We start from the raw sequence: 13925 nt of genomic DNA, 5'->3' as shown, positions 1-13925 counted from the left end.
ACCATGTTCTTGGATTGGAAGGATCAATATTGTGAAAATGACTATACTACCCAAAGCAATCTACAGATTCAATGCAATCCTTATCAAATTCCCAATGGCATTTTTTATGGAACTAGAACAAAAAATCTTAAAATTTGTATGGAGACAAAAAAGACCCCGAATAGCCAAAGCAGTCTTGAGGAAAAAAAATGGAGCTGGAGGAATCAGACTCCCTGACTTCAGACTATACTACAAAGCTACAGTAATCAAGACAATATGGTACTGGAACAAGATAGAAAGCCCAGAGGTAAACCCACGCACCTATGGTCAACTAATCTATGACAAAGGAGGCAAGGATATACAAAGAGAAAAAACAGTCTTTTCAATAAGTGATGCTGGGAAAACTGGACAGCTACATGTAAAAGAATGACATTAGAACACTCCCTAATACCATACACAAAAATAAACTCAAAATGGATTAGAGACCTAAATGTAAGACCAGACACTCTAAAACTCTTAGAGGAAAACATAGAAAGAACACTTTGACATAAATCACATCAAGATTTTTTTCATCCACCTCCTAGAGTAATGGAAATAAAAACAAAAATAAACAAATGGGACCTAATGAAACTTAAAAGCTTTTGCACAGCAAAGGAAACCATAAACAAGATGAAAAGACAACCCTCAGAATGGGAGAAAATATTTGCAAATGAATCAACAGACAAAGGATTAATCTCCAAAATATATAAACAGCTCATGCAGCTCAATATTAAAAAAAACAAACAACCCAGTCCAAAAATGGGCAGAAGACCTAAATAGACATTTCTCCAAAGAAGACATACAGATGGCCAAGAAACACATGAAAAGCTGCTCAACATCACTAATTATTAGAGAAATGCAAATCAAAACTACAATCAGGTATCACCTCACACCAGTTAGAATGGGCTTCATCAGAAAATCTACAAACAACAAATGCTGGAGAGGGTGTGGAGAAAAGGGAACCCTCTTGTCCTGTTGGTGGTGAGAATGTAAATTGATACAGCCACTATGGAGAACAGTATGGAGGTTCCTTAAAAAACTGAAAATAGAATTACCATATGATCCAACAATCCCACTACTGGGCATATACCCAGAGAAAACCACAATTCAAAAAGACACACGCACCCCAATGTTCATTGCAGCACTATTTACAATAGCAAGGTCATGGAAGCAACCTAAATGCCCATCGACAGATGAAGGGATAAAGAAAAGTGGTACATATATACAATGGAATATTACTCAGCCATAAAAAGGAATGAAATTGGGTCATTTGTTGAGACATGGATGGATCTAGAGACTGTCATACAGAGTGAAGTAAGTCAGAAATAGAAAAACAAATGTATATTAACACATATATGTGGAACCTAGAAAAATGGTGCAGATGAACCGGTTTGCAGGGCAGAAATTGAGACACAGATGTAGAGAACAAACGTATGGACACCAAGGGGAGAAAGCGGCTGGGGGGGGTGGTGTTGGTGGTATGCTGAATTAAGCGATTGGCATTGACATGTATACACTGATGCATATCAAATTGATGACTAATGAGGACCTGCTGTATAAAAAAATAAATAAAATTAAATTTAAAAATAAATAAATAAAAACAGAGCTAGAACTTGGTCTCTTAACTCCAGGCACAATTTGAAATTCACAGAACCGTAACTTTTTAAAGATAGTAATCTACTATATATTCCCGGAAGTATGCTGAGCACTGTGAAATGAATTCAATAGACACAGTTCCTGCCATCTATGATCTGGTTTATAGTTTAAGACTGATAGATGAACATAGATGGGAAGGGAGTTTTAGACTTAGATAATGGATATATGAACAGAATTTACATTCTATGGCTGGTGATAATAGATGTAAGCTTGGTGCAGAGGGGAAGGCATGGGTTGGAGAAACAACCACCTGAGTTCAAATCCTATCTTTGCTGTTCGTTAGCTGTGTGATCTTGGATAAGCTACTCAGATTCTCAGAACCTCGGATCCCTGACCATAAAATGGGGAGAGTGATATTCCTTAAACAAGGATGTTGTGAAGCTTAAATGAGATATTTGTAAAGTATTTAGTATAGTACCTGGGACTTAACAGATGTTCAAATAATGGTGACTAGTGACAGATAGTGCAAGGTATGGGGAGTGGGTTGGGCCAGAAACATGTGAACCGGAGAAGAAAATGATTTACCTCCCTGGTGCTGGTCACGGTAACAGCAAAAATTCCTCATATTTGCATGTCTCCTTGTAATGTACAGACGGCCCTGAGAGAAAAAGCAGTGTTGGTCCTATTTCCAGGCTGACGTACCTTCATATTTTTTCAGCTGAAATGCACTGTTCCAGGCATGTTCTAGATTACGGGGCTTTAGTGATGCAGAAGCAAATGCTAACGGAAAAGGCAGCAGCCCAGAATCTGACTTGAGTTCTTTGAGCTGCTATCTCTTTCAGGCGCCACTCATTCTTCTAGTTTGGGGAAGGCCTAGAACCCCCCAAATGTCCAGGATTCTGAGCGCGAGTAAAGAGGGCTGGAAAGAGGCGTCATGTGCTGACTCAGGCCACGGCGCTCCAGAGCACCACTGAGGGGTGGGGTGGTCACTAGCACCTGGTCACTCCAGGGTCACTTTCCTGATGGCCCTTCCAGGTTGGCACACACCCCTCCCAGGCTCAGGGAGCCTCATTCCCCCAGGACAGCTGCTTCTGAACGGCTGCTCTGGGTTCTGTGCAGGCAGCCTCTGGCATTCAACCCAGTTGAAGCCGGAGTGTGAGGAACTAAAGACAGGACAGGTGCTGCATGTCAGTGACCGGAGGGAGGCGGAAACCACTCCCGGCTCCGCTGCTCTGCGTGGATGTCGGCTTAGCCTGCCAAGAGCCTGCGGGAGAGAGTATAAGTACGTGGGTGTCCACACGTGGAGAGTGGCCCAGTGTGGTGGGGAGCTTTCATGCACGGTGAACATGGAAGAGGCATGTATGTTTATGTGTATATGAGTATGTTTGTGGCATGGGTGTTTGAGTGCATGCTGTATGTTGTGAGAACGGTGGGTGTGTGTGAATGTGCATGTGAGCTGTATATATCCAAGATGTAAATAGATTGCAAAGAGGCTGATGCCATAAGCCACAGACAAAAACTTTGTAGACGAATGCTTCTAACATGAACCTGTATGTGTCGTGTGTCTGTGTGGTTTGGGCATATATGTTTGGTCTAGTGCTCTGTGCGTTCAAAAATGTGCGCAAGTAGGGCTTCCCTGGTGGTGCAGCGGTTGAGAGTCTGCCTGCCGATGCAGGGGACACGGGTTCGTGCCCCGGTCTGGGAAGATCCCACATGCTGCGGAGTGGCTAGGCCCGTGAACCATGGCCGCTGAGCCTGCGCGTCCGGAGCCTATGCTCCGCAACGGGAGAGGCCATAACAGTGAGAGGCCCGCGTACCGCAAAAAAAAAAAAATGTGTACAAGTAGATGAGTGAGTGTTGTATGCATTTGTACATGAGGCTCTATATGTGAGTGTTGGGTGTGTTATGTGTGTATCTATGTAAGTCTGTGTGTGCTTCTGGCCCAGGCTGGGGGCAGGATATTAGTGTGGGACAGTGAAAGATTCCTATTTTCCTGTGGGCCCAGGATTCTCTCTCCCATAGTCTGTTACAATTTATCCATCCTGAGTGAAATCCTAAAGGTTTGGATAAATCAGTTAAGGCTTTGACCCCCAACAATGTATCCACTTGCTGCTTACACCAGAGCCACCCAGAGACATCTCCCTGATAGGTCCCACCACCAGGAGGAACCTGTGACCCAAGGGCTGGACCAATACAGCCTTTCTTAGCCTCCCCTCATTCCGTCCCTCAATGAGCAGAGCCTGCAGCATAACCCGAACAGTCCACCCTGGCCACCCCCCGACACAGTGCTTTGTTGCAAATGTCCCAGTTTCCCACCCGGGACCTAGAGGGGCTGGTTGGAAGGCCCAGATTATTTCCTCACTACCTTGTCATCTCCGAAAGCTGCTCACTCTAATAGGCCCCCTCTGCTCTGCGGCTGACATTTCTCTCTGCTTTTGTCTAATGAGGTACAGGAGGCTGCTGAAACCGACAATAGAATTACCTGGGATGCTAGATCCTGTCAATCTCCATCAAGAGCCCAGGGAGAAAGCAGTCAAAGCACCAGGACACCTTGGTTCTGTTATTGTCACGGGGCTCACCGTGAGAGCAAACAACACAACCTTTCCCCTAGATGCACACCCTGGGCTGATGAGTCAACCTGGCTCCCAGCCCAGGCTGCAGCACCCACCTCGCCAGCCGTGCCAAGGAGCCAGAACCTGGGAGAGAATGCACCTCACTGCTGGGGGTACTCAGACATCAGCTAGATCTCAGACCTCAGATCTGCCTGAGGTTGACTCAACAGCCTTTCCCCACCTTAATGACTTAATGGAAAATCCAAAGCCTTTCTATAATTTCCTGGGTGACTCATCTCCTCTTAAACACCTCTGGTTTTGAGCTGCTGATGGATTATTTGATACATGGACCATCTCTGATTCCTCCTCCATCCTTTTCCAGTTCCCATGTGTGATATTGTGATTTATAATGAGAAGTGTATATTTGGTCTTTATTTCTGGCACAGAGCTCCTAAAACCTTTGGAATCTTCTAAGCGATAAGAGCGATAAAGGTGTCTTGATATTCACAACAAATTCCTTTCAGTCACACCTGAGTTAATGTTAATGAGGTAAGTTTTGGAAAGCACCTAAGGATGGGGGCTGGTTGCAGGGGGAACTAACCATGCGATTGGAGGGCTGGAACTTTCAGTCCCATGCTCCTAACCTCGAGAGGGGAGTGGGGCTGGAGACTGAATCAGCTGCCCATGGCCAATAATTTAATCAGTCATGCCTATGTAATAAAGCCTCAATAAAAACCCAAAAGAATGGGGTTCAGAGAACTTTCAGGTTGGTAAACACATGGAGGTGCTAGGGCAGTGTGTGCCCGGGCAGGACATAGAAGCTCCGTGTCCCTTCCCACACACCTTGCCCTACTCACGTCTTCCATCCAGATGTTCATCTCTATCCTTTATCATATCTTTTCATAATAAACTGATAAGCAATATGTAAACTATTTCTCTGAGTTCTGTGAGCTGCTCTAGCAAATTACTTGAATTAAGGAGGGGATGGTGGGAACCTCTGATTTATAGCCAGTCAGTCAGAAGCACAGGTAACTGGACTATTGATTGGCATCTGGGGGGGAGGGCAATCTTATGGGACTGAGCCCTTAAGCTGTGGGATATGATGCTGGCTCCAGGTAGATAGTGTCAGAATTGAGTTAATTTCTTGGTAGCATTGAAAAAAAACACACATTGGAATCAGTGTCAGAATCGGACCACCATCTCAACCCACTGTGAAACTCAGTCTTTTTCCTCAATTGACATTTTTTTCAATTTATTTGGTTTTTTTAATTGGAGTAAAATTGCTTTACAATGTTGTGTTCGTTTCTGCTGTACAAATGAAGTGAATTAGCTATATGTATACCTATATCCCCTCCCTCTTGGACCTCCCTCCCACCCACCCCCATCCCACCCATCTAGGTCGTCACAGAGCACCAAGCTGAGCTCCCTGTGCTATACAGCAGGTTCCCACTAGCTATCTGTTTTACACGTGGTAGTGTATTTATGTCAAACCTAATCTCTCCATTCATCCCACCCTCCCTGTCCCCCACTGTGTCCACATGTCCATTCTCTATGTCTACACCTCTATTCCTGTCCTATAAATAGGTTCATCTGTACCATTTTTCTAGATTCCACATATATGTGCTAATATACGATATTTGTTTTTCTCTTTCTGGCTTACTTCACTCTGTATGACAGATTCTAGGTCCATCCACATCTCTACAAATGACCCAATTTGGTTCCTTTTTATGGCTGAGTAATATTCCATTGTATATATGTACCACATCTTCTTTATCCATTCATTTGTCATTGGACAATTAGGTTGTTTCCATGTCCTGGCTATTGTAAAGAGTGCTGCAGTGAACACTGGGGTACATGTGTCCTTTTGAATTATGTTTTTCTCAGGGTATATGCTCAGTAGTGGGATTGCTGGGTCATATGGTAGTTCTATTTTTAGTTTTTTAAGGAACCTCCATACTGTTCTCCATAGTGGCTGTATCAACGTACATTCCCACCAACAGTGCAAAAGGATTCCCTTTTCTCCACACCCTCTCTAGCATTTATTGTTTGTAGATTTTTTGATGACGGCCATTCTGACTGGTGTGAGGTGATACCTGATTGTAGTTTTGATTTGCATTTCTCTAACTATTAGTGATGTTGAGCATCTTTTCAAGGATGTCCACTCTTGCCACTCTTATTCAACATAGTTTTGGAAGTCCTCGCTATGGCAATCAGAGAAGAAAAAGAAATAAAAGGAATACAAATTGGAAAAGAAGAAGTAAAACTGTCACTGTTTGCAGATGACATGATACTATACATAGAGAATCCTAAAGATGCCACCAGAAAACTACTAGAACTAATCAATGAATTTGGTAAGGTTGCAGGATAGAAAATTAATGCACAGAAATCTCTGACATTCCTATACACTAACAACAAAAAATCAGAAAGAGAAATTAAGGGAAAAATCCCATTTACCATTGCAAAAAAAGAATAAAATACCTAGGAATAAACCTACCTAAGGAGGCAAAACAACTGTACTCAGAAAACTATAAGATACTGATGAAAGAAATCAAAGACGACATAAACAGTTGGAGAAATATACCATGTTCTTGGATTGGAAGAATCAATATTGTGAAAATGACTATACTACCCAAAGCAATCTACAGATTCAATGCAATCCCTATCAATCAAACTACCAATGGCATTCTTCACAGAATTAGAACAAAAAATTTTACTATTTGTATGGAAGCACAAAACACCCCTAATAGCCAAAGCAATCCTGAGAAAAAAACGGAGCTGAAGGAATCAGGCTCCCCGACTTCAAACTATACTACAAAGCTACTTCGTAGCTATTACTAGCTACAAAGCTAGTAATCAAGACAGTATGGTACTGGCACAAAAATAGAAATATAGATCAATGGTACAGAATAGAAAGCCCAGAGACAAACCCATGCACATATGGTCACCTAATTTATGACAAAGGAAGCAAGAACATAGAGTGGAGAAAAGACAGCCTCTTCAATAAGTGGTGCTGGGAAAACTGGACAGCTACATATAAAAGAATGAAGTTAGAACACTACCTAACACCATTCACAAAAATAAACTCCAAATGGATTAAAGGCCTAAATGTAAGATCAGACACTATAAAACTCTTAGAGGAAAACATAGGAAAAACACTCTGACATAAACCACAGCAAGATCTTTTTTGACCCACCTCCTAGAGTAATGAAAATAAAAACAAAAATAAACAAATGGGATCTAATTAAACTTAAAAGCTTTTGCACAGCAAAGGAAACCTTAAACAAGATGAAAATAAACTTATAAAAAGAATTTTTTTTAATGGGAGAAAATATTTGCAAATGAAGCCATGGACAAAGGATTAATCTCCAAAATATACGAACAGCTCATGGAGCTCAATATCAAAAAAACAAACAACCCAATTAAAAAATGGGTGGAAGACCTACATAGACATTTCTCCAAAGAAGACATACAGATGGCCAAGAGGCACATGAAAAGATTCTCTTAAATTGACTTAAAAAGACTTCTCAAAGTTAGTCTTTTCAACAATGGTGCTGGAACAAGTGGACACACATATGCACAAAAATGAATCTCAACCTATACCTCACACCTTACACAAAAAATTAACTCAAAATTAGTTTAAAATGGGGACTTACCTGGTGGCACAGTGGTTGAGGATCCGCCTGCCAATGCAGGGGACACGGGTTCGAGCCCTGGTTCACGAAGATCCTACATGCCGCGGAGCAACTAAGCCTGTGAGACACAACCACCGAGCGGGTGCTCTGGAGCCCTCAAGCCACAACTACTGAGCCCACGTGCCACAGCTACTGAAGCCCATGCGCCTAGAGCCCATGCTCCTCAACAAAGAGGAGCCACCACAATGAGAAGCCTGCGCACCACAAGGAAGGGTAGCCCCCACTCACCGCAACTAGAGAAAGCCCGCACGCATCAATGAAGACCCAATGCAGCCAAAAATAAAATAAGTAAATAAAGTTTTTAAAAATTAGTTAAAAATGGATCATAAGGACCATTTTACATATGGATCATATGTAAACCAAAAAACTATAAAACTTCTAGAAGAAAGCATAGGAGAAAGTCTTTGTGACTTTGATTAGGCAAGGAGTTTTTAGATATATAATACCAAAAGTATGATTCATAAAAGAAAAAAAATGTATCCATGTTCAAAATTGAATTTTATATATATAGATATAATGTGTTCTGAGAGCTTTACCTTTCTCTGCACCTTTATATTTGGTTCCAGTTCCTAACTGATACCATGTACTTGTGAAAGAGACCATGGAAAAGACACCTGGGTTGATCAGATAACCAAGAGATCTCTGCTCCTATTGAGGCCTGACCCACAGGCTTGCAAAGGAGCGGGGGGGGGGGGGGGGGGAAGGGTAGGGTACATGATGTGTTACACTTTATTAACCCAAGACAGAAGAATGTGTAAAGGGTGGTGAAGTCTCATTGGAACTGACTGGGATTTACCACAGGGAAGGCCAAGACTTGGGGCCAAAGGCCCACCCAAGCGATTAGCCAGTGACCCACTAATGGGACCTGTGCAGTTGGAAGAAGGAAGGGTATTCTTTGTTCTTCACCATCCCTGTAAGAAAAGGGCAGTTTCCTGCACTTGGGAACCTGGAGCAAGTGCTCCATTTCAAATAATTCACTCACCTGCGATTGAGGTGCTCTTGCTACTGGGTGTCCATATGCTCTAATTCTGGTTTTGGATATGTTCTGTAAAGATTTTGACAATGAAAATGTGTTTTTCTTTGTTAAAAAAATTTATCAGTGTACTAGAAGTAGTATATCTGTAGGTACAGGTCCATCTCTGCCCACAGGTAGGGGTGTTTTTCTTCATTTAACAGATTGACACTGGGGTCTGTTGCCCAGAGCCTCCCAACCCTTAACCATTTCTAGGTGAAGGCAGAAAAATCCACAATTAGTCATTCCTCTAAAGACACTTCAGCTGAGGTAATAAGCCATTTGGAATGTTCCCACTCCAAAAATAAGTGGTAAATATTGTAATTTAGCAGATAGAGTCTTAAAGGGAAAAGCAGCATTTGACTCATCTTTGATTTCTCCCCATTAGATTTGGCCAGAAAATAGATAATATGCATTGATTGGTTTCCAAGCCCAATTCAGTAGAGCGGGAGTGCTGATTCCTTTCCTTATCCCACTTGTCTCTTATCTTTTTATGGAATTAGATGAGAAGCTATGGTCTGAGTGACCCTTGTGGTCTAAAACAGTTTGCATATGTACTACTTGAAAGGGCTGTCACATAGCTACAGATTCCATTGGCCACCAAAGACTGGAACCCACACATATGTCCCAAAGGAAAGGAATTTCTAGAATGCTGCTGCTTCTCTGGTGGTGCCCTCCCTGCCTGATGCTTCACATTTTGGAACTCTGTTCCCTGCACAGTAGATAGATCAGGGCTGCAGTCTCTCCCAACCTTAGCCCTTGGTGCTAACTGTCCTGCAGGGAAGTGCCTGTGGGGTTGTCCTATCCCATAAGCCACTCAGGTGCTGAGAGTAACCACCATTGGGATGACACAAGCTGAAAAAAGAGTCCCCCCACCACTCAGTGACACCTTTCTTCTTTCCCCTAGACCGGAATATTGATTAGGGAGCGCCTCGACATGACATTCTTGCGCTGTCCTTGAGATTAATTTGGCAGCAGGAGGGAGCAGACTACGTAACCAGATATAAGAATTAATTTTTATGTTGAGGGAGAAAATTTAAAAAGAAAGAAAGCATCATATAACGATTTTTTTTTTAAAGAAACATTACTTTTGCTTTAAACTTCTTTTGTTGGGGCTTCAGTTCTCACAGCGGCACTTGGCCTCCACAGGGCAGTAGGACCAGGCCCAAGGGCTAGAGTTCTATTCTCTTTTTGTAACCTTGGAATCTTTTGTTGCTCAAAATACAATTAAAAATGGCAGAAACTTGTTTGTTGGGAAAAACGAAAAAATGATAAATTAGATATTATTCAAAATTAAAACCTTTTGTTATGCAAATTACACTGTTAGTAGAATACAAGCCACAGATGGGAAGAAAATATTTACAAATCGCATTTTTGGGGTTTTTTTGGGTTTTTCTTTCTTTCTTTTTTTTTTTTTTTGCGGTACACGGGCCTCTCATTGTTGTGGCCTCTCCCGTTGCAGAGCACAGGCTCCAGACGCTCAGGCTCAGCGGCCATGGCTCACGGGCCCAGCTGCTCCGCGGCATGTGGGATCTTCCCGGACCGGGGCACAAACCCACGTCCCCTGCATTGGCAGGCAGACTCTCAACCACTGCGCCACCAGGGAAGCCCTGGGTTTTTAAAATAAATTTATTTATTGATTTTTGCTGTGTTGGGTCTTCGTTGCTGTGCGTGGGCTTTCTCTAGTTGCGGTGAGCGGGGGCTACTCATCGTTGCAGTGCGCAGGCTTCTCATTGTCGTGGCTTCTCTTGTGGAGCACAGGCTCTAGGTGCACAGACCTCAGTAGTTGTGGCACGTGGGCTCAGTAGTTGTGGCTTGCGGGCTCTAGAGCTCAGGCTCAGTAGTTGTGGCACACGGGCTTAGTTGCTCCATGGCATGTGGGATCTTCCCGGGCCAGGGCTCGAACCCGTGTCCCTTGCATTGGCAGGCGGGTTCTTAACCACTGCACCACCAGGGAAGCACGCAAATCACATTTTTGACAAAGGACTTGTATTCAGAATATATAGAGAACCCTCAAAACTCAACAATAAAGAAGCAAACACCAACTAAAAAATGGACATAAGATTACAACAGGCATTTCTCCAAAGAAGGTACAGGGTTGGCAAATAAGCACATGAAAAGATGTTCAATATCATTAGTCATTAGGGAAATGTTAAATTAAACGCACAATGAGATACCTAACACTACAAATCTGTTAGAATGGCTAGAAAAATTTTTTTATACCTGAAAATATTACCCAGTGCTGATGAGTTTGTAGAGCAACAGGAACTCTCATACATTGCCAGTGATACAGCCACTTTGGAAAACAGCTTGGCAGTGTCATATAAAGTTAAACATACACCTACCATATGACCCTACAATCCCACTTTTCTTGGCTTAAGAGAAATGGAAACATGTTCACACAAAAATCTGTGCATGAATGTTTACAGCCGTTTTATTCAAAATCACCAAAAACTGGAACGACCCAAGTGTTCCTTAACCAGCAAATAAATAAACAAACTCATGGAGTGGAATATGACTTGGCTACTGGTTGACATACAGCGTGGCTCAGTCTTAAACGCATTTTGCTAAGTGCAAGATGTCAGATCCAAAAGGCTACATATTATATGATTCCATTTATATGACATTCTGGAAAAGGTATAACTTTAGGGACAAGAAAACAGATCAGTGGTTGCCAGGGGTTAGTGCTGGGGAGAGGGACTGACCATGAAGGGGCAGGACAAGGGAATTTTGGGAGTGATGGAGTTGTTCTATATCATGTCTGGGGTGGTGGATCCACAACTCTGTACATTTGTCGAGACCTACTGCACTGAACAGCACAAAAAGTGAATGTCACTGTATGCAGATTGTAAAGAAATAACCAGAATGTTGGGGGAACTCAAGATGGAATACACTAAGAAGTAAACCAGATTGTGTACAAATGAACCATATACCTACACTGAAGGGGATGGGAAAGAAAAGAACTAAACTAAGTAACTTTAGAAAATAGTTTTGACTGGATACGATAAGAGAACAGACCAAAAGGACTGTATACAGGTATTGTACGCTAGTCAGGAAATCTGCTTCTCACAGAGCTACGCATTAGCATTTGTGCAGTTACCTCACGTGTGCGCGTATTGGGGTTTAACAAACCAAATTCAGCCACTGCTGGTTATCTACAGTAGTTAGGGTCTGCGAGTCACTGTGGACACTGGATTAGCAAATCCTGAACAATCGCTCCTGGGGAAATACAAGGTTAGCTTCCTGTGAGCCCCTGGTCACAACATCTGCGTCAATCAATCAACACATGACTTTGCTTTATGTGTGTTTTTTATCAAAGACATCTTATTAATATATATCGTTGATTCACTAACAATGAGCTCGTGGTCAACAGCACTAAAACTCACTCCTGAAGGAAGTTCAGCTAACACCCGTGATTTCCCCATAAGGCGCATCACAGCTTCCTCTGCTCAGCAACACAACACGGCCCTTCTGCGCTGTGCTTGGGGACCATTTTAAACAGCAAAATCACCAACAAAAAGCACAAAGATGAGGAAAATGTGGCACTAAATAGTCCATGAAAAGGGCACTTGTTTACAGTAGGAGAGCTGAAGCAAGTAGGCAGAGGGTCGCCTCATTTGACCTCAGCTGAGAACACATGCCTCTGGCAACTCAAATTTTTCACCACTCTGCACAGGTCTGTGAACGACCGACAAAGCGCCCTGAGTTTTGATTTGGGGGTGAAGAATTAATTTTAGTGAGTAAGAGAATTTGCAAATACAGAATCCACAGTAACAGGGATCAACTGTATATTGTAGATAATGAGAGCCAGATGAGGGGAACAGGGTATCAACCCAACAGTCTCCCTGAGGTCAGTTATGTTCCCAGAGTGCACTGGACTTTCAGGAGTGAAATTCAGAGAGTTCAGGCTGGAAGGGCCCTCAGAGACCAAGTATCCACCACGCCTTCTACAGAAGCGAAAGCTGAGGTCTGGGGAAGGGAAGGGACTTGTCCAGGTCACAGTTAGCTCTGTTCTGTCTCCATTTCCCGAAATGATACTTGGATGCCTCAGTACCCATCTCTGGGATCTGAGGCCCTGAGAGGTTTGTAGGAGTTGGCGTGGATGGGAATAGAATGCTTGAAATATAGGCCTCAGTTTACCCAGACCGATCATGCTCTTATACCACCTATCTGCCAGAAAGAACTTAAATAGCTAGAGCCTTGGGCTCAGTCTCAGACCTCCCTCCCTTCCTTTCTATCAGTGCTCACTCCTTAGGTGATCTCATCCATTCTCATTACTCTAAGTACCATCTATATGCAAATCTATACCTCCAGCCCAGACCTCTTCCCCTGAACTCCAGACTCCAATTTCCAACTGCCTTCGCCACATCTCCACCTGGATATTTAACAGGAATCTCAAACCTAATATCTACAAAACAGAACCTTTATTCCCTCCCCATTCTTTCCCATCCCAAAATGGTAGCCCCAGTTGCTCAGGCTAAAATCTTGAGCCATCATCCTTGAATCCTTTCTCCCATTTTCTACATCCCATCCAGCAACCAATTCTGTTGGCTCCAAGCACTTCCTACCATGTCCATGGCTACCACCTAGGCCCTCTAACTGCTGCATTTGCCTCCAGAACTGGGTTCCCTGCTTCTAGCCTTGCCGTGTACAGTCTGGCAAATGGCAAGTGGAATTGCCCTTATGGAAAATCCTGTCACATTATTGCTCTTCCCAAAACCCTCCAATGGCCTCTCTCTCATTCAGAGTAAAATCCAGGACCCATAGAAGATGCCCAACGCCTGTGCGAGCTACGATCTCCTCTCTGCCCACTCTCCCCTCATGCCCCAGCTCCAGCCGCTAGGCTCCCTGCTGTTCCTGAACACTCAGGCATGCTTCAGCGGGGCCTGTGCTCTTACCGTTCCCTTTACTTAGACAGCAGGTTTGCAGGTCTTCAACACCATCCTCCTTGATCCCGACAAGCAGATCTGGGTTGAAAACCTTTGCTTGCTGGCAGGGTCAGACCTGGAATCCATTAGCTCTCCGGTCGGCCATCCTCCTGTCCCGCCACTCACT

This window comes from Orcinus orca, chromosome 1 (genome assembly GCF_937001465.1).
Source record: "Orcinus orca chromosome 1, mOrcOrc1.1, whole genome shotgun sequence".
Lineage (NCBI taxonomy): Eukaryota > Metazoa > Chordata > Mammalia > Artiodactyla > Delphinidae > Orcinus > Orcinus orca.
Note: the sequence above shows the minus strand (reverse complement) of the source record.